The 25,686-nt window shown below is 36.4% G+C and overlaps 1 protein-coding gene across 3 annotated transcripts in view; it reads left to right on the top strand.

The window, feature by feature from the left end:
* LOC5567558 (runt-related transcription factor 2) overlaps nt 1–25,686 on the top strand; it is a 207,611-nt gene that overhangs the window by 24,541 nt on the left and 157,384 nt on the right. Inside the window, exon 1 of one of the 3 annotated variants that reach the window (XM_021847289.1) lies at nt 23,868–24,903. The exons of the other annotated variants lie outside the window; for them this stretch is intronic. The gene's annotated coding sequence lies outside the window, so the exon portion shown is untranslated. Of the gene's footprint in view, nt 1–23,867; nt 24,904–25,686 lie in introns of those variants that run through there. 3 annotated transcript variants of the gene reach the window in all.

Consider the following 25,686-nt stretch of genomic DNA (forward strand, 5'->3'; position numbering starts at 1 on the left):
GCAAACTGCAAGTGTTATTGTGATGTATCAATTTGGAAATGCAGATTTTGAAGGTAATTAGCCGAACATAAACATATTTTATTCTGGCTGCTTGGGCAATTTATCATCAATATTAATTTCAATTTCCCGATTATCCCAGATAGCTGTGTAGTGTCGGTAACGGTTGTTACACTTGTCTAAGTATTGCACTAAGTATTAATACTACGGACTGCCTGAATCGAGCCAAGACTGCTGAAATGGCTTGAATCGTATTTAACTGATCGCCAACAAATAATAAAATTCAAAGGAAACAAATCAAAACCAATTCAAGTCACTTCGGGTGTCCCTCAAGGCTCTCATTTGGGACCTCTTCTTTTTATTATGTATGTAAACGACATTTCTTTAATTTTCAATAAACTCAAAGTGTTATTTTATGCCGATGACATGAAGCTCTACCTGGAAATAAGAATTGAAGAAGACATCAATGTATTCCGCAATGAAATAGACAAATTCTACATATGGTGCAAAAAAAAGCCTATTAGAACTGAATGTAAAAAAATGCAACCTAATATCATTTAGCAGAAAAAGAACAACACCACGAATTTCAATTTCATTAGGAAATCAAAATGTAGAAAAATGTGAAAGAGTAAGGAACTTAGGAGTAATCTTAGACTCTAAGCTTTCTTTCGTAGACCACTACAATACAATAATTCACAGGGCTAATAACATGCTAGGGTTCATAAAACGCTTCTGCTACAACTTTCATGACCCATACACAATTAAAACTCTATATATTGCATATGTTAGATCAATCATGGAATACAGCAGCATTGTATTGTCTCCTTTCTCAATCACACACGAAAAAAGATTAGAATCTGTACAAAAACAATTTCTACTATATGCTCTTCGTAAATTAGGTTGGACATCATTTCCACTTCCACCCTACAAAGCACGCTGCATGCTTATTGACATTCAAACTTTGAAAGAGCGACGTGAAATCGCAAGAGTTTCATTTGGCAACTACGAAATCGTAACTTATTCTTGACAAATCATCATCGAACAAATTATGCCAAAAACGGGCCTCTAAATCAAATGATGGCCATTTACAATCAACATTGCGAAACTATTGACTTTACCATGTCTCGGCAAAATCTAAAAACATACTTCAAATCCATTAGAAATCGCAACGCATAAAATAAAACAAAATGAAATTAACATTACTTACACTTCAATATTTTTTCAATATTTTTTATAAATTTTTTATAAATTAAACAAAAATATGTACATGTAAAATGTACTAGTCTACTTCGGTTGACGAAATAAATAAATAAATAAATTCCGGTGGCAAAAATCCACCTCACCTAATTCATGATGTGATGCAGCTTTATGCTTACTGTGCTTTGAATTGAATGGTTAGGTGGATCTTAAAAATACAACCGCAAACGGTGGCTGTGAAGTATCAAAGTGCCCTCCACAGTATTGTGTCCCTCCTGGGCTACCCGGAGCAATGGTGCAGATGACCTTGTTTTTCTCCGAAATAATAAACTTCCCCTCCCTTAGCCACAAGCTTCTTCTTCTTCTTCTTTCTGGCATTACGTCCCCACTGGAACAGAGCCTGCTTCTCAGCTTAGTGTTCTTAAGAGCACTTCCACAGTTATTAACTGAGAGCTTACTGTGCCAATGACCATTTTTGCATGCGTATATCGTGTGGCAGGTACGAAGATACTTTATGCCCTGGGAAGTCGAGAAAATTTCCAACCCGAAATGCCACAAGCCTGAGACTGAAAAAAGTGAAATTAGGGTAGGTGTACACTTCCCTATATATATTTTGTTAGTTAACTTCTATTATCACCTATATAGTTTCGCACTACGCATCTCACATGGTGTATTCTGCGCTTCTCTGCCTATGGCGACTTTTAATAGACACCCATCTAGTTATTTTTTTTTGCTGCTGGTCTACATCGTGCTGCGATTGAAAAAAGCTTAATTCTGCCTAGTTTAGGTAATGGCTGCGGTTAGGATTAAGGTTGTTAAATATCATGAACAGGGTTGGGGAAAATCTTGAGATTCTGTCTGCAGTAGCCAAGCAGAGCATATCACAATCAGCCAGTGAAATTCACGCACATCGCTGCCGTAGGCAAAAAGCCTTGAAAATAGCAAAACACCCGTTGCTAAGAGCAACCCAAAATTACTGTAGGATAATGTTCTATTTCCCGCTGCATTTTCCGCAATTAGAGCCTTCAATGACACTAATGATTAAGAAAATTCATGCACCCAACAAAGTCTACTCGATGAGATTCACGTTTTTACACTACTGTAGTGTAAGAGTCACGTGATTTTCGAGAAATTCAAGCCTACTACTATTACCATTCCCAGCACTGATCATGAATATTACGTGACTTTGACGATTGAATATTGCTTATATCATAGTTATAGTAATCGGATATGTTTTTTCTGATTTTTAACACTCCCTTCCCTTCGTAGCTTTAAGTTACAAAGTGATACACCACTAAAACATATCTACCATAACGAGCAAACCTTTCCACCAGTTTTTTTTATTCTAATTAAGTTTTTTTGCGTTCGTGGAGCAGTTCCAAATAGCTTAAGTTTAAGTAGATGAAAAAACCGAATGTAGTACAGTGATACCTCCATGAGTCGATGTTCCATGACTCGATATCGACTCATGGAACCATACTAAACACATAATTTCATGGTTACTATGATGGTCCCTAGAAGCAGCTTTCCAAAGAATTGCTGTTCCATGACTCGATATTTCCATGAGTCGATGGTCCCTTCAATATCGACTCATGGAGGTTTCACTGTACTATGCAAACCAAGTTATATGGCGTGGAATCGTTGACCCAGTTTTATTGTAACAGCAATGTAGTACCGTAAACTGGGGGGAAGTTGATCACTTTTGAGCGATTCTGTGCTATAATTTCTATTGGGATGCATGTATTATCATCAACATATTTTTAAAACCTGTACTGGTTGAATGTTTAACGAATTGTATTATTGTATGATGTATTTTGACGAATTATTATCATTATAACAAAAACATTTTTTAGAAATTAAAAAGTGATGTTTTTGATTCCGAGGTGAAGTTGATCAATTACTGCGATAGGTTTCCTAAAATAAAGATGTATGCTATTCACTGAATTTGGGGTCTCTGAATCTGAATCAAGACTCAAAAATCTTACAACTTATTGATTAATCGATTAATTTTTCAATTGAAAGTTGTGAATTACAGATCACACCACATTAAACGCCTAAAGCTAGGCAATTTTATTCGAAATTAGCAACCCTCTTGCAAAAATATCATTTTTTTCTCTGAAAAAAGAATTCCTATCCTTAATTCAAATTCAAAACTGGGTACACAGAAAATATCTGAAATGTATGAATCAGTTTATCAAAATTATGGCTTTGTATAGCCTATTTCCACGGCTGTTTGGAGAAGAACCCTTCAACAGTTCTTTAAACATTTCTTAAAAAATCTGTTTTTCCATGAAATAATTACTTCGAATACCGAACCGTTTTTATGAAAACCAAGAGTAGCTATCAGGTAATGCCACAACTCAGAAATTGTGATAATTGAAATCGGGTCGTAGCTCTTATAACAGTCTGTACATGTGGATACGGGAATGATCAACTTCTCCCCGCTGATCAACTACACTCCGAATTACGGTACCTGGGATCGAATCCCATCCCCGAGATACTCACTTATGACGTCAATGTTGGTGAAGTAAAGCTGGTGGTCTCGAGATGAACTAGCCCAGGGCTAAAAATCTCGTTTAAAGAGATAGAAAAAAAATACCAATAAATGATGATGACCTAGAAACATGTTTAAAGTTGAAACCTTCAACCTTCAAACACTACGATAAGTCTCTAAGAATTTGTATAAAATTATATGTCTGACAAAAAATCGATTTGTTCTTTTCATAATGAATTCAACATAAATCAATCGATTTTGCAATTGCGTAAAATATATAAAACGTTGCGGTTCTATCCCGTCTGGCCGAAAGCCAGTAGGCCGAACACCGGTAAGCCGATAGAGTCATTAGGCCGAAAATGTCCGATAGTTCTGATGGACCGTAAATATGGGTAACTAACAGAGATAGGTCAGGATAATTTGCATCAAAAAACACTGTAGAATGTATAAGCCATTTGACATAGTAGTAAATGATCAAATGTTATTTCAGCCTAACAACCTTGTCGGCCTTACGGCACGCGGCCTTACGACCTGCTCCCAATAACGGTTTGTTCTATTCACATTGAATTTAACATAAATCAGTTGATTTTGCAATCGCGTAAATATATAAAACATTGCATACTTCTAAATGTTTTACGTTACATATAAATTTCTGTGTTGGATAACAAAAATGGTATCAATTTGTATAAACACTGCTTGCCAAGAGATTTGAGACTGAATGCAACTTACTCCATAAATATGTCAAGTATAAGTGACGAATTTTTCAAAACTTGATCAAAAAGTGATCATAGACTAGATTGTATGTGAGGGTGTCCGGCCATTTGGCCGAATGCCGTTAAGCCGAACGCCATTTGGCCGAATGTCATTTGACCGAATGGGTCGTTTGGCCAAATTACGAACAATAAAAAAATAATTTGCTCCAACGCTAAGAAGGATTCATAAGGGTTAATAACTAATTAATTTGTTCATTGTTATGATGTGCCCAAACGTCATGTGTATCGCTATATTGGTGCTTCAAAAAATATTTTAAACGATACGTTAATTCAAGACAAAGTTATGAACTCGCCTCAAGACTATAAGCTAATTGTTGGTTCGTTTCTGAATTACCAATAGTGTGTTTTTTTCTGTTCGGAACATAACCCACTGCGACCAATATTTGATCTATATCCCGTGTCCTTTGTTTAGTGCATGTCGTGTTTTCTTATCACTATTAAGAAGTGATAATGTATTTGATTTTTTTACAGTTGTAATTCCTAACTTGATCACAGAAAAGGATTCTAATTGAAAGGTCCCGCTATTTATACCATTTGAAGAATGTGATGGGTACACTCTCCACAGGCGCGCCCCTTTATCAGTCAAAATCGGACCACTTGATAAAATCAAGAAATGACACCGATATTGTCCATGCAGCAGAATCCTAGTCCTCACTTCTTCAAACTAGAGAACAAAATATATGAAATATTAGAAATCAAATATTTGAATTGGCTCCATTTTTCCTTGTCTCACGATCATTCTCGGCCAACTGGGAAAACCGAGACTTGCCACTTTCAACAAGGTCTAATATGTAACAAGATTTTTGTACCTTTGATTACTATAACATCCTATTCTCTTCATTTGAAGCAGTCAGGACTGAACCGTAGTACCCCGGTAGATCTTTGCCCCATAACGCACCACGAAAAAGTGATCTACCCGCGTTATGGGTCCAACGGTGTGTTAGAGTTTAGAGTGATTTTAAACAGAAATTTTACCATCTTTTAAACTTAGGCTATTCATTCGATCTGTACTAATTCCATAACTATTGGCAATAGTTAAGCTTATTTTTTAATTGAGAATTTAACTTACTTAAATCATGTGCAGTTCTTTGTAGTTATACACTAAAACCTCAATTTACGAAGTCTTTTTTTACGCTACCTCAATTTAAGTCACTTTTTTTACGAAGTAAACTCAATTTAAGTCACTTTTTTACGCAGTGCGTAAATTGAGTTTTGACAATTCTGTGTGAAATCATTGACCTCCGGTTTGGGAAAACCGTTGAAAACCCATACAATATGGGTATTTTTGGAACGGGCACGACGAGGGGATGACGAAAATCGATGTCCGACGCCATTTTGGAATCCAAGATGGCGACCTCTGGTTTGGGAAAATCGTTGGAAACCTATACAATATGGGTATTTTTGGAACGGGCACGACGAGGGGATGACGAAAATCGTTGTCCGACGCCATTTTGGAATCCAAGATAACGACCTTCGGCTTGGGAAAGTCGTTGGAAACCCATACAATATGGGTATTTTTGGAACGGGCACGACTAGGGGATGACCGACGCCATTTTGGAATCCAAGATGGCGACCTCTGGTCTGGGAAAATCGTTGGAAACCCATACAATATGGGTATTTTTGGAACGGGCACGACGAGGGGATGACGAAAATCGATGTCCGACGCCATTTTGGAATCCAAGATGGCGACCTCTGGTTTGGGAAAATCGTTGGAAACCTATACAATATGGGTATTTTTGGAACGGGCACGACTAGGGGATGACGAAAGTCGATGTCCGACGCCATTTTGGAATCCAATATGGCGACCTCTGGTTTGGGAAAATCGTTGGAAACCCATACAATATGGGTATTTTTGGAACGGGCACGACGAGGGGATGACGAAAATCGATGTCCTACGCCATTTTAGAATCCAAGATGGCGACCTCTGGTTTGGGAAAATCGTTGGAAACCTATACAATATGGGTATTTTTGGAACGGGCACGACGAGGGGATGACGAAAATCGATGTCCGACGCCATTTTGGAATCCAAGATGGCGACCTCTGGTTTGGGAAAATCGTTGGAAGCGACCTTCGGTTTCAGAATATCGTTTGAAATTCATGCAATATGGGTATTTTCGGAACGGGCACGGCGAGTGGATGACGAAAATCGATGTCCGACGCCATTTTGGAATCCAACATGGCCACCCCCGGTATAAAAAATCATTGGAAACTCATGCATTATAGGTATATTCCGAATGGCCACGACGAGGGGATAACGAAAATCGATGTCCGACGCCATTTTGAAATCCAAGATGGTGACCTCCGGTTGGATGAAATCGTTGGAAACCCATGCAATATGGGTTATGCAATACGGTCGTAGATCCCAAGGCCTATATTCAATGGGGTTCTTGGAGGACCTAAGACAACCGCACTAATTATTACAATACACCGTTTACTCACATGAATGGTTAGGGGTCTGTGAGTGATTGAAAAGTAACCTCTAATATCCTATAACGGTCGTAGATCCCAAGGCCTATATTCAATGGAGTCCTTGGAGGACCTAGGACATCCGCACAAATTATTACAATACACCGTTTACTAACATGAATAGTTAGGGGCCTGTGGAGAAATTAAAAAGTCACCGCTAATCTCTTATTACGTTCGTAGATCCCAAGGCCCATATTCAATGGAGTCCTTGGAGGACCTAGGACATCCGCACAAATTATTACAATACACCGTTTACTCACATGAATGGTAAGGGGCCTGTGGAGTAATTGAAAAGTAACCTCTAATATCTTACTACGGTCGTAGATCTCAAGGTCTATATTCAATGGGGTCCTTGGAGGACCTAGGACATCGGCACAAATAATAAAAATACTCATTTTACTACTATGAATAGATAAGGGCCTGTTCCATATCAAAAAAACATCAAAGGATCGCTAAATATGACAGTTTATTGCAGGTATATATTCCAGGAAGTTTTTGGATGAACTAGAACACATGTTGTACTCACTTAATTATCAAAACTTGGATCTGACAATACAAACGCTTCTTAAAAATATAACACTCTTTTAGGGTCCAGTATTGAGAGACATTCTTCTACATATAAATGATAAATTGGCAAAACCTCGTTTTACGAACTGAGCTCCCTCGTTTTACGCACTGATTCAATTTACGCACCAACTCAATTTGCGCACCCCCGATCTAGTTCGAAAATTGAGGTTACAGTGTACTGATTTGCATTAAACTCACTTAACATTTTATGCGAGATTTCTCTTCATTTTTATAGGCTGTTCTTTAATATTCGAATATTTTACATAGTTTATTGGAATAATTGCTTATAAAACGCTCATAAAGAGTCTTATTAAAAACATATTTTTAGCACTAGGGTTAACTTTAACAAAGCGTTGAAAAAAAGCCAAAACTCATGATTGCTAGAACTATGAATTAATTTATTTAGTACGATTCGAAGCATTGAAGCAAACCGATGCTTCAGAAAGACGAATAAGTCATAAACCGTTTAAGTTACTGTCTAAAGCTGACTACAAATGCAATGCGAAAACCTCTGCTGGCAGCTATGACCGCTAGCAAATAAGTGAATTATTGCTTACATTTAGGATGTTCTTCTTTCAACAATGACAGCATGATAACTGTAGTTCACTATTGTTTTCAATTTCGGCCAAACGGCATTCGGCCAAATTGCATTCGGCCAAACGGCATTCGGCCAAATTGCATTCGGCCAAACGGCATTCGACCAAATGATCTGGAACCGTTTGTAAGCGCTCCAAAAATGATGAAATTTCACCAAGTTTTTATATTCGAATGTAAACCGTCAGTTGTTATTCATTCCAACAAATTACTTACATGAACTGTCAGACTAATACTCTTCAGTTTTGAAGCTTTGCAGAGATGAATTGTTTTTGCTAAACTGATTAGCAGAAATTATGTTATTTCATTCAGTATGTTATTGATCCTTTGTTATCAAAATTACCCATTATAAAAGAAAACTCATTTCACGGTACCGTGAACTCTAAGGTCATCAGTGACTTTAGATGCATTTAAAAGGCATGAGTAAGCTAATATTTGTGAAAGTATTTATTTCTTTGCAAAACCCAACCAATAACTGTTGGGTGTGCTGATAATAATATTGATTGAATCTATTTTAGTATTGTTTTCACGTAAAAGTATGTAGCAACATTTTGATTCAAATGCCAAACACTTTGCTCATTCTGTCTCCAAAGTATTAAATAGATTAAGATACGTTTAAATTGAATTTCTAATGAATGGCAATTTGATAACACATTTCAGCGACATAAATATTTCAACCAAAGCGCCATACAAAAACCGAGTGTTCGGAATATGAGTCGGTTAGGAATTTGGGACAAAACGATGATTGATTTTTACAATCAAATTGTTAAATCAACAAATTGAAGGAACATCGACCCCGTTTTCTGGTTCAGGCATTTCATGTAAATGAAATTTCAATATTTTTTTAATTATGGTAATGTGTTAGTATGAAATTTATAATTTTTGAAGCAAATGAGCTAAAGTCAAAAATCAAATGATCAAATGTAAATTTATATGATACTAAATGAATACTCATCATGTCATTAACTCTCACCCAATTTATTTGCCTGTTTTCCGCTTCGTATATCACTTTATTTCAACTCGTAAGATTCCATCAGCACCCCATACCAGACCATCATCATACCCGTAACAAATATGTGAACACAAATTTCAAAGTAAGCCACTTGTCGTCTACAGTTGCTTCTTAAGAGCGATAGTCCTGATTACCCTGCAACGCAACGAGAAAGTCAACTCAAGATTTCCTCCTTCCCCGCAACGCGTCAGCAATGAGAGTGTTGAAAATCTTAAGGTGTTTATTATTTTTATTCCTAGCCATATCCAAATTTACATATGTACGTCATTAGCAGGCATTATCACTTCAAGTGGGGAAATTTACGTATATGTAGCAGGAGCTTCTTCACAATCGAGAGGAAAACTTTGACATCGCTGTCGTTGGCAGTCTTTCGTCTACCGACGATGATACTGAGAATATGAAAGAGTTCTGCTTGTTTTATACCATTTATTAGATTGAAGAAGCGGTGTCAGCCTCGAGGAAAGGTATTAATTTGTAGATGGAGAAATTCTTGCACCGTTGCTGATGTCAGTCAGGGCTGTCTTGAGGTAAAATGTTGGTACAATCAACTGTCCCTTACTCCTTATGTTGTATCTGGATATCGAGTTATAGAACCATACTAAAAGTTGGTTTTCATAGATAACTCAATAGTCCCTTCAATATTGAGTTATGGAAAGTTTACTGTTTAACATTTATAACAAATCGAACCCAGATACCTTCAGCATGGATTTGCTTTATAGCCGCGGACTCTAACCACTTGGCTAAAAAAGACTCCATCCTTCAGTATCTCTGAAAAATTTTACTCTACGATATTCTTGTAGAAATTCTCAAGTTGAGACACAAATAATCAATAATCTTTATAGATTGTGGAAAACTTTCACAAAAAAATATGTCGATAGAAAACGGTAAACAGTTGAACCCACCCTGGCAGCGATTGCCGCATTTAAAAAATCCAGAAGTGTATTTACATTCTGATACGGAATAAATTAACTATAGGATTGAAACCCTCAACCGGTGTGTTGCGAAACTCCCAACACGGGAGAGAATATCTATGGAAACGACACACTACCAGCGTCTTAAGATGAGCCTTGGCAGACAAGACAACCGAATATGATATTTATCATCAAGGGAATAAGCGTTCAAATTTGCTCGGGTAGCTCGGTTGTGCGAATGAGTTGTAACAAGAACTTTCCTACTGACAATGAACGGGAATACATTTCATGGCGTTTCAAGTTCGACGACGTGGGTCACAAAAAGAAGCAACAACGACATGATGAAATTAGCACGTCTTCGCCTCGTTTGACAGGGGGGAAAGAGTTATGTTGGGTGGCATTGGTAATGCATATAAACATCTTTGTTTGCTTCGTGTGTTTTATGGGTAATGATTTCTTTGCAGCAGCGCGGTACGCTTTTATAGGGAAGGCTGAGAAAGAGTCTGAATAAAATTATTACAACAGTTTTTATTAAACAAGATTCCAGCTGTAGGTGTTTAATGGAACGACATCCAGTTCAGGCACTTAATCTAGCTGTTGCAAAGGCTGATCATAGTGATTCAGGTAACAATTTGAGTTTTATCAATTATTTCCTGAGTACTATTAAATAGCACCCATGAAACTATGATATAGGTACTACTATTTTACCTTCATAGCTCCATAACATAGCAAGTTTTTCAGCTTTTCTGAAATTAGTTAGTAATGCTTTTTTCCGAAACTGGCTTCTGAGGTTTTTTATTCTTTTAGATAATTTGCCAAAGGTCTTAAAACCAAAGTTCAATTGAGAAATTTCATTTTCAAAATGTTTGTTCCTCAACTGAGTCAAACATTTAAAATGATTTTCCATCACATACAATATCTACTTCAAAATCGAATCAGTGTCTACTGGCCGTTCATACAAGATTTTTGCGCTCCATGTGTTCCTCGCCAAGCAACCAACAGTCGGAGCATGCATTCGAGCCCACTCAAAAATCATAAATCATGTAAACAGCACCCTCTAATTATCTCGTTAACGAGTTAAAACAGATCGTTTTATGGTTGAGAGACTCTTGTTGTCGTGGAACGTTTTGCTGTTGGCCATAGAAACGTCCTGTGCGTATTTTCAAACAGAAGAACGCGTGTGTGTCACTAACTGAAGCACGAACTCGTTCACCGCAAGACACACGCATAATAACCTTTTTCGTCTCAACACCATAATAACTCCAAAAACTTTCCGAGCCGGCTCGAACTTGAAACAAAACGTCTTTTGTAATCCACCGCTTAGGCTAAAGGTCTTGCCCTCTTGGTTTCCACTGGATTGAAGAGAACACGATGATAGCTCTTACAATAAAACTTGGAGGTCTTCTTCCTGCTTGAATGCGACAATCCAAAGAGAATCGTCGGGTGAAATTTCCATGTGTGCTACAACTGTGGTTTTCCATTTTCTTCAAGTTTTACTTCGTCGTTGGCTCTGACGAAGCATGTATTGCGAACACGGTTTGTCATCGTAAATCTCCTGCTGTCGACAAATAGTATCGAACGAAATAGCTGGTGATGGTTTTGAAATTGTGCACCAGCATCACTCTGTATTTTTTACATACATTTTCAACTCAATTTTTACTCAATTTTTAAGTAAGAGAAACTAATCCAGGCTAGTACACCACACTGAATATGGCTTTTCAGTTGATATATTAATATGCGTATCTGTCAGTATACATTCCAGTTGTTTTTAAGTGTCATTGAACAATATTCAATTTTTTCGTTTATTTCAGAAAAAAATATTTATATACAACCTGAGTTAGCCTTCTAGTGTTTCTTACTTACACAATGTTGGGTTTAGTAGGTTCAAAACGCAATTTTCTTACATTTATTAGTGAAATATATTTTTCAGTTCTCAACTCACTTGGGAATTGATGAATGTCTTTAAACGTTAACTTAAATTTCGATAAATATTTATCGAATTTCGTTTCCATTTCCCGAGATATCGTTTAAGCGAATACATTTCTGATAACTGGTAGTACCGGAATTCAATGTTGAATTCTGTTCATACTGTAACTGTGACATATTAACCTCATCTAGTCACGAGAATCTCGGCCACATTGTTTATTAGTGTTCACATGGTGAACCCTTAAAAGGCGTGGACGACTTTTTTGTACACTTTTGCTCATATCTTTGATCAATTCTCAATATTTTAATACTATTGTGTAGGAGCTGAAGAATCTACAAAGATTTGGACATCGGTGGCCAATTCGGATACACGCACAGTGCGTTGCTCCATAGATAAGAATCAAATTTCAAGTTATTTTATTCGACAATAATAAGTATCCACAAGTGCTTATAGATGGCATCCACTATTGAAACAAGTATTGATGAGCTATACAAAGCACTAAAACTACTACAACAAGCGTCGAAAGTGACAGATGTCGGAGTGATAGAAAATTAAATTTTATCGCATGGTTTCAGCATTCCTTTCAACCAGTACGGAGAATGCTGAAACCAATCTATTCAATCAAAATCAAAAAGAGAACCTGACTAAAGGTTGGTAAAGTATACTTGATGGAATAAGCACACCAATTTTAACTTTGAATATGAGAAATCGGCACGTTGAGTTGGCTATTAACAAAACTTGTGAAATACTTACATGAAACTTTGATTATCGATTCAAAAAAAGTTCCATCCTAAATCACGCATAGATATATTCCTTAGAGTGTCCTCTAAGAGGTCTGAAAGATAAAGCTGCAACTCCCTGCAACTCTTCGAGATTTTTGACTATTTTTAGGTATACTTCTTAACCAGCACAAGTATGAAAATGAGTTGTTTGTGATAAAAAAATCCGAAAATCTTGCAACGCTATGTGGTCTCGGCTCAACCTGACAATACACCATATCAAGTTTATGCTAAAAATAATATATTTTAAATGTATTTGTGGAGATTTCATTAAAATTTGATATTGAAAACATGAAAATTAAAAACTGCGTTCTTTTTTTGAATGAAGGCGTATAAGTCACTTTTGCAGCTACGAGTGAGATGAGACATATTTTCATATAACTTCTTGCATCATCATGCGCAATAAAAGTTCAAATTGCAAGGTTTTTCTTGGAAAATAATGAAATTGGCACTTGGGACAGTTTTGCGATTATGCGTTTATTATTTGTCATTTATGCAAATTGTAGCTCTTTCGAACAAAAACAACTTTCCCTTCCATACCAAAGTGCTGAAATCCCGACCAGGCGGAAGAAACAAGATTATAACAAAATGTGTTCCCCTGATATGATTTTTTTATATCACCAGTTGTTATAAAACATGTACCGTTAGTAGTTAAAATAACAAAAATTCTAACAAAATTTATACCAAATTAAACTAAAATATAACAAACCCTGTTAAAATTATATCAAAGTTATTACAGAATGTGTTGCAAGGATGTTACAAAATAACAAAATTATTGCAAACTATGTTACTGTTTATGACATCCCGACCAGAACCAAATAACAAGATTATAACACATTTCTATCAGCAGCTGTTAAAAATAACAGAAGTTGATAAAATTTTGTTATCAAGATGGCTTTGTTCTCAACTTGTTACATTTTTAGTAACAAATTTATAACAAAATTTGTTATATTTTTGACATCGCATTTATAAATTTGTTGCAAATAACATCCGATGTCATAAACAGTAACATAGTTTGCAATAATTTTGTTATTTTGTAACATCCTTGCAACACATTCTGTTATAATTTTGATATAGTTGTAACAGGGTTTGTTATATTTTAGTTTAATTTGGTGCAAATTTTGTTAGAATTTTTGTTATTTTAACTATTAACGGTACATGTTTTATAACAACTGTTGATATAAAAAAATCATATCAGGGGAACACATTCTGTTATAATCTTGGTTCTTCCGTCTGGTCGGGATCTGATGTTATTTGCAATAAACTTATAAATGCGATGTCGAAAATATAACAAATGTTGTTATAAATGTGTTACTAAATATATAACAAGTTTAGAACAAAGCCATCTTGATAACAACATTTTATCAACTTCTGTTATTTATAACTGCTGCTGATAGGAATGTGTTATAATTTTGTTATGTGATTCTGGTCGGGATGGCTTGATTTTCCAGTTTTGATTTTTGTCCCGCATCTCCATATATTCAACGCACTGTGACACGGTCGGAAATGTCGTATACCTTTCCTATTGCGTCAGTGATTATTAAATTTTGATATGTTTCAAATGTTTTATGTAAAAGTATATGAGTACAGTATCAAGTCTAGCTCCCAAGACTGGATGTTTAACATTTTTGGACCACAAAAATCACTTGGCCATTTGAATCAAAATCATATTTATTCGACAATATATGACCTTCGGAAATTCTTAAGGGCATTTTTAATGCAGGTAAGCATTTTAAGTCCAGTATCCCGTTTTTATTCTAATAGTCCGTTTCAAATCTTTAGAACATCAAATTATGCGGAACATCAAATAACACTGTTTCAGCAAATTGGAAAACAATTTGAAAGATACTCTTATTATGAGAAATACAAAAGACAACTGTTTTGTGAAGGTAAACCCATCAGAAGCTAAATAAGAGGTTGAAAATTTTGCCAGAACTTAGGTTCAGTAACAAAGTTTCACTTGAAGAAAGTTGATGAGAATCCTGAATGGATTTCTGGCAATAATCCTAGAAGACTTCAAATGAAATCCCGTTCAGGTTTTTGATAAGTTCCCCATAAGATTTCAAATGAAACCCCTGGAAGATTTCTGACAAGAACCCTGAAGGTTTCTGGTTAAAATACTGGAGAGTTTCTGATGACAATACTGGAAGGATTCTGTTGAAAATCCTGGAAATATTACAATGACAATCCTGCAAGAATCCCGGAGTTTCAGATGAGATCTCTGAAATATTTCCGATAAGAATCCTAAAAAGTTTGAGAAGAATCATGGAAACATTTAATGTGAATCCTAAGAGGATTATGATAAATATCCAGGAAAAATCTTACGGAAATACAAAAACATTACTGATGAAGGATTCTAATCATAATTTTGGAAGAGTATTTTCATACAAACTCTGCTGGAAGTATTTTGTTGCGAAGAATTCTAAAGAAAAGGTTTGGAAAAATTAATCAACTCATTACGTTTGGTAAAGATGGACAAATTATGGGTGAAATTATGAAAAAAAAAAATCCACGTGCTCGGCTGGGATTTGAACGCATGACTTTTTTTGCTAGACGAGCGCTTTACCAACTAAGCTACCGAGCCACTTGGTGACCCAAAAACTGAGTTGGATGGATGTGGGTTATGAAAAGGGTCTGCGTGGTCTGTGGGGATTTGAATTCTGAACTTGTCTAAACAACTCAGTTATTGGGTCACCAAGTGGCTCGGTAGCTTAGTTGGTAAGGCGCTCGTCTAGCATACAAGAATCCTGGGTTGAAATCCCAGCTGAGCACGTGATTTTTTTTTTCATAATTTCACCCATAATTTGTCCATCTTTACCACGCGTAATGAGTTGATTAATTTAATAACCATGTGGGTTGGATTACCAATTAGCTCAATATAAGCGTCTGATTACTGTTGTATATTTTGCCATAAGTTTGCTATTTAGGACAATTGTTGTCATATTTTTCTTTCTGTCCTGAATAATGATATAAAGCAAAGAAGTTTAAAGGTTTTGTCCACTCAAAGTTAGAAACAGCGTCTGATTGTCGTATACTCTGGTCATAAACTTTCCACCTTTAAAAATCACAATTTATCGTTGAAAATATTAGTTTGTTTGCTATCAGAAGATGGAAGAGTTCCTAGAGAGGTCATAGTTGTGAGGGCATTTGCATCTTATGGGTTTTATATGCCTTTATCTTTTGATAACGTTTAATAAAAAATAAATACGGAAGTCTAAAACATTTTTTTGGGGAGTAAATTTGTAACTTCGGCTAAAGACAACTTATATCAATACTAGCTCACAGTGCCGGATTTAGGCTTCGGGGGGCCCGGGTAAGATTTCATAAATGGGGGCCCTTAATACAAAATTCAGCACGTATCGAGATTCCACAATTTAAAGTATTGAATTTGAGATGTTCGGTGTTAGCCCAAATGCAAAGGGGCGTACGTGATATTTTGATCGATTATAAGCAATATACATTGCAAAAATTTCGACTTTTTTCAAGCCTCCCAAAAGTTTTTAGATGATTTTTCCGTCCAATGGAAAACATTTGATAATTTGAACAAGATTGGTCAGTTTTTTTGGCTTCTAATTAGTATGGAGTAAAAAATTGCTAAGTAACTTCAAGGTCGTTTTTCAAAGCTTTCCACCCCTTTATGTAGAAAATTGCATCATGCCACTCTTCTATTTTGTTTTTAGTTTAGCCAAAAGGAACCAAATAACTAGTTGATATAATGACAAACACGTTTTTCTAAATTGTATATGTAATGATCCTTTGTTCATTGAAATTTTAAAACATGAGCAAAGGTAGTATCAAGAATTCAACAATTTTGACTCAGACAGGGTAATGTTACTTTGCCACTCTCAAAAAACGACCTTATCTTCTCCAGGCATATTTAAGTTTATTTATCAAATATTTAAGTTCCTTTATCAAAGATCCAGGAGAGTCTCTGGAATTCATCATTATCGCAACATTGAAAGTTTCAAGATGCTAAACGAACCGATTATCTGTTATGAAACCTACAGGTAGGTTGTTGTGTACATTTTATATGGAATTTATAGATGGGCCAGAACAACTTCATAAACTACGGCACACAAAATAGAAAATAACTTAAAAACTAAATATCACGTCGCAAAATAATTTACCTTACACTTGAAGTTTCTTAAAGCATTGCAAATAAGTTTAAATTGTAGAGTTCGAATTAGAAACCAGTAAACTTTTTAAATCATCGTAATCATCGAAACTTCAAAAGCAGTTTTTCTGTTCAAAGCTAAAAATTATTCGATGAAAATGTGTTAACTGTGTTTCGGTTGGAGAAAAGAATAAAGTGAACACATTTTCCTGTAGATTTTCTTGATTTTAAGGTGAAGATGAATCGAAGCAAAAGTTCAAATTTTCAAGAGCACGAATCTGGAGAACGAAACACCCGTTTGAGGTAAAAGTCTAATCGATTGATCAACAGCAGCAGTGACCAATCGATTAAGTTTTCATCTTAAACGGATGTTTGGTTCTCCAGATACGTGTTCTTGAAAATTTGAACTTTGGCTTCCATTTATCTTCACCTTAAACGAAAAAACTGCTTTTGAAAATTTCAAAATCAATGAGGATCCTGCCCCTTTAAGCAGTACTTTACAGGGTTGGCTGTATTCTTATGGAATCTATGACAAAAGGTCGAAAGACAAAATGTCGAAAGACAAAATGTCGAAAGGACAGAAGGTTGAAAGGACAAAAGGTCGAAGAACAACAAAGAAGGGACAAAAGGTCGAAAATATTTTTTCAAAAAAGGAAAAATTTCCCATCAAGCAAATCATTTTCGATCTTTTGTCCTTTCGACCTTTTGTCTTTCGACCTTTTGTCCATAAACCATTCTTAAGATCCTGTAATCACGTTAAGCGTAAAAATGCGCTTAACGTTTTTGCAGGCACTGAAAAATAAATCATGCAATTTTGTAAAATATTAAGGAATAATTTATGACTGAACGATACTGTGAGATTCATTTATCAGGAAAAACCTACTCAAATATTCTAATGTTGACTTCACCGTTAGAAATATGTGTCCAAAGAGAAAATATTGAAAAGTATTTCAAAACATTTTTTGTTTTGTTTTTTTTGCTTCCTCGGGGGGCCGCTCTAATCGGGGGGCCCAGGGCATTTGCCCCCTCGGCACCCCCAAAATCCAGGCCTGCTAGCTCATAGGTTTTGAGCAAAACAGAGCCGCTTATCACACTTAAATGAAAGTTCAACCACGGTTCTCCAAAATAAGTCGTTTTTTCGAAAATATGTTTAAGTCTCCAATGATCCAGGTATGACCCCATTCTATCATTTGATATGGGCGAATGCTGAAGACAACGTCTATGAAGAATCTCACCCCATTGCTGATGTTAGAAGCTTTCATCAACTCAATGACCGCAGAATAAAATTTGAAGGTATGCTTCCAATTCCTCTCTAGTGAAGTAAAAGTAACAGATAAAAATCACGTCCAAAGAAAAAACTGCGCCTAAACAGATTTAACAATACAAATAATGAATAATATATATGTTTCGTTCACATTTTCAAACTACCATTATAACTGATATGACGATTTTCGCATTTTTTTATGGGCCATACTGTAGGTTTGGAAGGTTTTGATGAGAATCATGAAAGGATTCATCTGAGAACCTTGTAAACATTCTGATGAAAATGCTGAAACCAAGTTTTCTTATGAGCATTATGAATCCTTAAGAAAATCCCAAGAGAACTCTGAACACAATCCTGATAGAATTTCGACGAGAATCCTGCGAGGAATCTGATATTAATCTTGCGATGATTTTGATGAAGTCTGATTAGAATCATAAATAGATTTTGAAGAAAATCCCGCGAAGAATCTTATGTGAATTCTGCAAGAAATCAAAAGAGAATTCTGAGAGAATAATGATAAGAATTCTGGAAGGATTATGAGTGACACCGAGTGGATTCATCAGAAACATTCTAAAAAGTTCATTCTTTCTTTCAGGATTTTCAATGGAATCAAAACTTCAAAAAATAAATCAATGGAACTTTGTCACTAAATCTGAGTCTCAACACGATGATCGAATAAATGAAGAATGCTCAAATTCAGCTTCCAGTAGTTTTCCCTTTATGAAACAGTTATATATCTCGTGATGATAATTTTCTTAAAATCTTCACATATGTGCCAATTCTGTGAAGCAATCGACTGTATATTTTAATTGTGGAATTTTACAATGTGCCAAATCATATACGGCTAAAAATATGAATTTAAACTCCGAAACCGAATACCAAGGCTACTGAACAAAGCCCAAAATTCCCCCTATACGACCAAAATGTCCCGACTTTACCTCTACAAGTTTTTAAAAGTGTAACCTCAAGCAAATTATAAGATTCGGTTGGTGAAACGTCTGGTCTACACGGTGTCCACATATTATCCGTACAAACTTTGAAGGCATGCTTCTATGCAACCAAGATGAATATATTGAGCATTCCTTTATGGTTAAATATCTTGACCTTATTAAGCAAAAAATTTGACCTATTTCTGATGTAAAATATTTGTAAAATCGAGCCAAATGTATTGGGATGGCAAACGCTGTTTTTCAAACTTTATGATGAATGCTTTTCGGACTCACAGGATTTGAAACTAATAATTTTCTGTTTCCAGCCTTATATGAAGCCAAGACTCTCCGCCACATCCAGTTTCCAAGGAGAAGAAACATTTCTCAAATTTTTGATATCGGACGTCGTAATTGTATGTCCCTCTGAAAAGACATGTTCTACCACCTTAGATTTGAAATCATATGTCATTCCCTTGTCTATCGTCTTCTGAGCTTTTCCTATTTCCGCTAAGTGTTCCTTGAATCTAATCTCGAGAAACTGCTTTGTTTGACCAACGCAGACCTTGTGGCAGTGGGAACAGCTGATTCTGTAAACCTTATTAATTAATGGCTTATTAATTTTTGAGTCATAGTTCTATAAAAACTGTAGTTATCGATTAGTTTCAAGCTGGACGTCCTTCTGGCTTGCTTGTTTTGTTTCAAATTTTGCATTGACAATTCGATAGCAAACCTATAATCTCAATTTGTTAAATAAAACAAATATTGATTGAAATTCCGTCATATTAACACATATAAAGAATATTTTCATATATATTTTATTTGTCAACATGCATTTTTCAGAATGCGTTTACATGCGGTAAGAGTATTAAACTACTAGAGTACTGTAACTGAGACTTCTTTTGGGGCTTGAACAAGATACGTCTTTATTGTTCGGTGTCTACAATCCAAGAGACCCGATAAAATCCAAACATTTTCGAGGACACTTTAATCCTTCCATTTTAAACATTAGTCCTACTCATAAATTACACGTTAAAAAAATATGAACTCACAAATCAGTAAAGTGATATTAATTAAAAGTATTCATAATCGTTTCGGAAATTATTATATCAGACTATTATTTCTAAAATTTATCAAAAAAAAAAAATATCGGAACTTACCACTTTAAATTCATATATTGTGGATGAAGCAGCAACTTTTTCAAAACAACTCTAATCGTACGAATAAGTCTCTTTATCTGGCCATTATTTGCAGGATTTCAGGGAGGACTGTTTAGGACTCTTTTTTTTGCCTGTCAATCATGAGCATTGAATGAAGGACCATTGTTTGACACTGAAGTGTCTTAAAACCCAAATCTAGGAAAATATATTAATAACTTTCTAATAGCCTTTGGTCAAAATATCCGCCCACTAAGAAAAAAACTAACGATCAATAAAAAAACGTGGTGCTTGGAATAGAAAAATTCAAAAATTCAATGTGTACTCTACCAAATGGTCGAATGGAAGATGCACTGCCATATCTTTGACTCACTGACAAGTTTTTCAATATCAGCATTGATTCCATACCTGAACCATCACTGAACGTCTAGCCAAATGCTTCATTTTTACCATGCCAACATGATTGGCATGTAACAGTTTTCAAATTTTAACCAGCAAATTCTGCAGCACGATTACTTTATCCTGGTATAACAAACATCCTTCAAATATATCAAAGACGTTGATTTTTTTTCTGTCTTTTTAAGCCAATCATGGCGCATAAAACTTAAAATACCCTGTGAAAAAGAACCAGCTTCCGTGTTTTTGGCAATATTTGTAAAGTCAGTTGGACAATCATTGCTCAAATTATTGTTGTGAATCAAAATCCGGACACTCTGACAATATTAATTAATTATAGCTTAATTTGCTTGTACACTCCCGTGCATAAGTTTTGGTTCACCCCCTAAAAAACACGCACAAGTGTTCTGTCCATATCTCTGTGATTAGACGTCCAATTGAAACTCTCTAAGCCGCATTCGAAAGGCAAAGAGTTATTCTTACTTCGTATGTATTTTTCCAAAAATATTCCTTGAACTTTGTATACTAAACTGTTACTTAAAGTTGTGACATTTTTCAAAAAACACACTGAAAAAACATGGCTAATTTCCTCAGCATTGGATCAACCAAAGTTTTATAACAAGGTGTCATTAGAATCGTAATCCTATAATTTTTTAAGAGCACTCATGTAATTTTTGCGGAGAAATCTGAAAAGTATTTAAACTATTAACAAGTTAGTTGTTTCTGTATGACGTCATTTTAACGCAGTCTGTGTAAATTCAAGTTTAACGAACTTTGACGTCACAAACCAAGAAACAAAAATGGTTTAGTTTAAAAAAATATGTAAAACATATTTTTCAAGAGTGTTCTAATCACAATCGACTACAGAGAGATACTTGCAATGTTCAGTAACACAATTTTTTGTGAATTATGTTGCAAATGTGCATTTTACGGCTGTCCGGGATTATGGGTCAGTGCTTTCATTCCGGCCATCATATAAAAAATCCACTTTTTAAACTAATAAAATGATTTTTTAACTTGAGCTTGAGCTTGAACTTGAGCTTGAGCTTGATTGGCCGCCTGTAGTTGCTACTCCAGATCAGCTGCACTTACACAAGGAATCAACCAGATGACTGCGTGGGATGAACAGGCACCCTTATTGTATAAGTACTGGCGATCTTCTATTTTAACCACTGCGGCTACGCCATTTCATGTGGGAGGGATAAAGGGGTAGTATTTTTTATGGCAGAGAGGCTTGATGGTTTGGTTGGCAGACTGCCTGTATATCAGGCGTAAGGAATGCCGTGCTATAATGTCGGAAAAGTGGAAGCGTAGGGAAACGATTTATTTCTGCACGTGCTATGAACTGTGATATATTAGAAGTGATAGATAGAAGCAAGTGAAAGATACAACTACAAAGTACGAGGAAAGGGTCGGGCCTGGGATTGAACCTATGACCTTCTGCTTATGGAGCAGAAGCGATAGCCATTGGACCACCAACCCCGTCAAAACTAATATAATTATATTTAGAAGAGAAAGGGAAAGTTAACTTGGAAAATACGTATTAAAAGCATTGTGAGCTATCAGAACATAATATTATGCAAGGAAGATCTTTGGTTAATACGATTCAAGCCGATCGTAAATGAGTACATTATAGGAAAAATACGCACGTCTAATTAATTCAAGAATGACATTTAAAAAAGTTTGTATGATTTTCTTGGAAAGATCTACACATATTTCATATCACACAGGTGTCCGGATTTCTGTCCAAAAGTGTCCGGATTGAAGAAAAGCCATTTGCATCAGGTGTCCAGATTTAAGGACAAGATATGCTCTATTTTTTATAAATTTACTTGTAAAATTCACGAATAATATCTAAAATTTCATCACTGTCATGATGAATTGAAGTGTGAAAATGTGTTGAATAACAACACTTTAAGAATACTCTAACCAAACATACTTAAATCGGAGCTCAAACATTTTTGTCGGCTGAAGCGTCCGGGTATTGATGCAGCACGGTAGAGTGTTTAAAACAATTAAAATCTTGTTTGATCGATAAGTAATGACTCGAAAGAGAGGAGACAGCTCTCTGACATTTGGCTTGTTTGTTTGGCTTCGTTGACTTCTTCTACTTATGTTTGGGTTGCGCACAATGGTTTAAGCCGGCATCCACAAATTACGTAACGCTCTATGGGGAGGGGGTCAAAAATTTCCAATTTTGGCGTTACGTAATATATGGACGCTGCCTAACTAACATGACAACCCTGGAATGAACCTGTTATAGTAATGGATTAGTCCCCAAATAATATGAGGTCAGTTACGTTTGTTGGTATTTTTTAATTATTTCGTTCATACATTGCCCCAGTCACAAACGAAAAATCAACTACATCCGATAATAAACAGCTCAAATATTACGGTGGGAGTAAAGTGTGTGGCAGCGTTCTATAGGAGACCTGACTGTAGATTTTTTTGTTCAGAATTACAGAAACTGAAGCTCTGTGAACTTCTAACTGCAAAATTAGATTATTCTCAAGCAATAAGACTATTCTTTACTGAGTCAAACTCTACCAAAGGAAGATATGTGTGTGAGAATATGTAGGAACGGTATAAATTGTTATTGATTTACGAGTTATGGATTTTTTTTCAAAATAGTGATTATTTCTTATTGATTTCAACTTCAAGTTCGCTTGATGAAATGCTCCTAAACCTTTGTAATCAACATTTATTCCATCATAAGATTTAAGCAAACCTGACGATAGCTTCAACACCGACGATGACGATGATACTCAACCAAACACTGCACCGCACTCTTCACAGGGTTTTAGCTCCTCGGAGCAAAGCGCTGGCTGGCACGTGCCCCAACCCTTCACGCACGAGCATCATCATTACCGTCGTCATCCAGCAGCAGCAGCAACAACATCCTCATCCGAACGGAGCTCAGCTGAGAAAATTGCTCGAAGGAACCGACGAGAGAAATTAGGGGTTTTCCACCGCATGGTTTTTCACTCATTCGCCGCCGGTTTGAGTGCTCTCCCGCTCGCTCGCTCTATGGGCAGATGCCCCCCAAGTGAATGGGTCTGCTGTTCGTTCTCTTTCTTCCACTCTTGGATGCCTCTCGCTCTCTGTTACACCCGAAGGTGCTGCCCTCCGTTTCCTCGCGCCTTGGTTTCTTTGCTAAACACACATATGTGCGGCTGTGTGGCTGCCACTTTTTGCCGCTCTGATTATATGGCGCGAAGGAGTTATGGTGGCCATGGCCAACCAACGGCACCAAACGGTTGAAGGGTGGAGCAGGAAATGTTCTAATTCCGCCACAGAGCACAAACCCAGACCTTGCTGGCAGCCAGTTTCAGGATCCGTCCGCACTATCTCACCACACCACAGATCGGTCGGTTGGGTTTGGTTTGGCTCTTTCTTCCTCAAGTGCACGACAACGCTAAGCTGGCTGGCCTCTGGCAGGCTCTGTTGAACGTAGAATACGTAGTGGTCCCCAGGTTGGTCGACTGGTCTGGGAAGTTTCGTATACGCGGCTTGCATCTCAAAGTCATCGAAGTAGCGTAGCGTCGCGACGCGGCCAATCGACGGTCGAACATTCCACAAGAGGTGCTGAACACGCAAAATGATGTGGTAGTCCGTTGTACAGGTTCAGTGAGTGTGTGTGTTCATGTTGGAAAGTTTTTCCGCCTTACGGTAGGCTTTGTGCTAATACCCATGTCCATCGGGCGAACGGTGAACGACGGTAATCAGTAAATAAACGTTATCGATACTCGCCATCTGCCCAGGACCAGGTTGTGATAGTGGTTCGAAGGTAAAGCCCATGGATCCCGGGCTGAAAGGTTGAGAATTATCGCGGGACCGCGTGTGTGTATTTACCCCGTATTTGCGTACGATGTACGCAGCAGAAGATTCGGAAGGATATTTGACTTTTTACATCCGTCCCGGTGTACCAGTGTTTGCATTACGGAGCCGTGAGTGAGGTGAACCCCTTTCAATTAGGGCAGCAGAATGATGGCCACTGATGAGGCATGGTGAGCGCCATCAGCCAGGTTTGGCGGCTAGTGTAACCGAAAAGTCGCCGTCAGACGATGACCGAAGTTGAGGCTTCACAAGTGATTGGTTATTTGTGATCGTGATACGGGGAACTCTTTCGGTTTTTGGTTTTGGTGTGGGGGCGAAAGTGCTTCGGTAAAGATTCTATTTCCATGGTGGACGATTCAGCTAATAGAGTTCTGTAGTTAATTATACTTTTTGGTGAAAAACTGGTGCTATCGTTGTATCCTGGATTAAGGCAATCGATGGAATAATACAGGAAAGGTAGTTACTCTATTGAACAGCACTGTACAGTCAACGGTAAGAAGCAAAAAGTAAAGTAAAAATTTAAGTCAATTTTGTACATTTGGAACGTGGTTCATTATAATTGAACTATTTATGAAAAATAACATTATTAATTACACAGCAAAAGAAATACCGTTTTGATTCATATTACGGACAGCTTTTTATTCCGAACACTCTACTTTGTATGGGAAAAATTTCACACGAAATGTTTCAATTTTTGCCGTTCAAAAGTGAGAACTTTCAAGATTCGTTTTATTAAAGATTTTCCAAAGATATCTATGAAAATTTATAATGTCCAACTGCCTTAGACGTCTCTTTAGTGGATTGACGAAATAAATTGATGATTTGACTTCTCTCTTTATGGTTTTCAAGACCTGTCCGGAATTCGAACAAAAGTGTCCGGAATATAAGACAAAAGTGAGGTAGCGTCCGGAATTAGAATCATGAAAAGGCCACACATTTTTACTTATTTAAAAATTTTCGTATTGCGAAATCAAAATCTTTACCCACCATTCGAAAGTTAAGTCTTTTGAAGGCTCGATAACGCGAAGGAATCATACAGAATGATTCATTTTATATTCTTTTTGATAAGTTATACTTCACTTAGGCCTTAAGTGTCCGTAAAATGAATCAAATCGGTATAACCTTTTCGCGTATCCTTAAAATCAAACTATGTGATTCCAGTAAAGTTTGGGACTACTGAATTCGTTGCTACTCTTAGAAATGTTCCGGTACATTACAGTTTTGTGTTTTGATCATCAAAGTATAAAACACTGCTTTTTAGAAGGTTGAATGAAT

This window comes from Aedes aegypti, chromosome 1 (genome assembly GCF_002204515.2).
Source record: "Aedes aegypti strain LVP_AGWG chromosome 1, AaegL5.0 Primary Assembly, whole genome shotgun sequence".
Taxonomy (NCBI): Eukaryota; Metazoa; Arthropoda; class Insecta; order Diptera; family Culicidae; genus Aedes; species Aedes aegypti.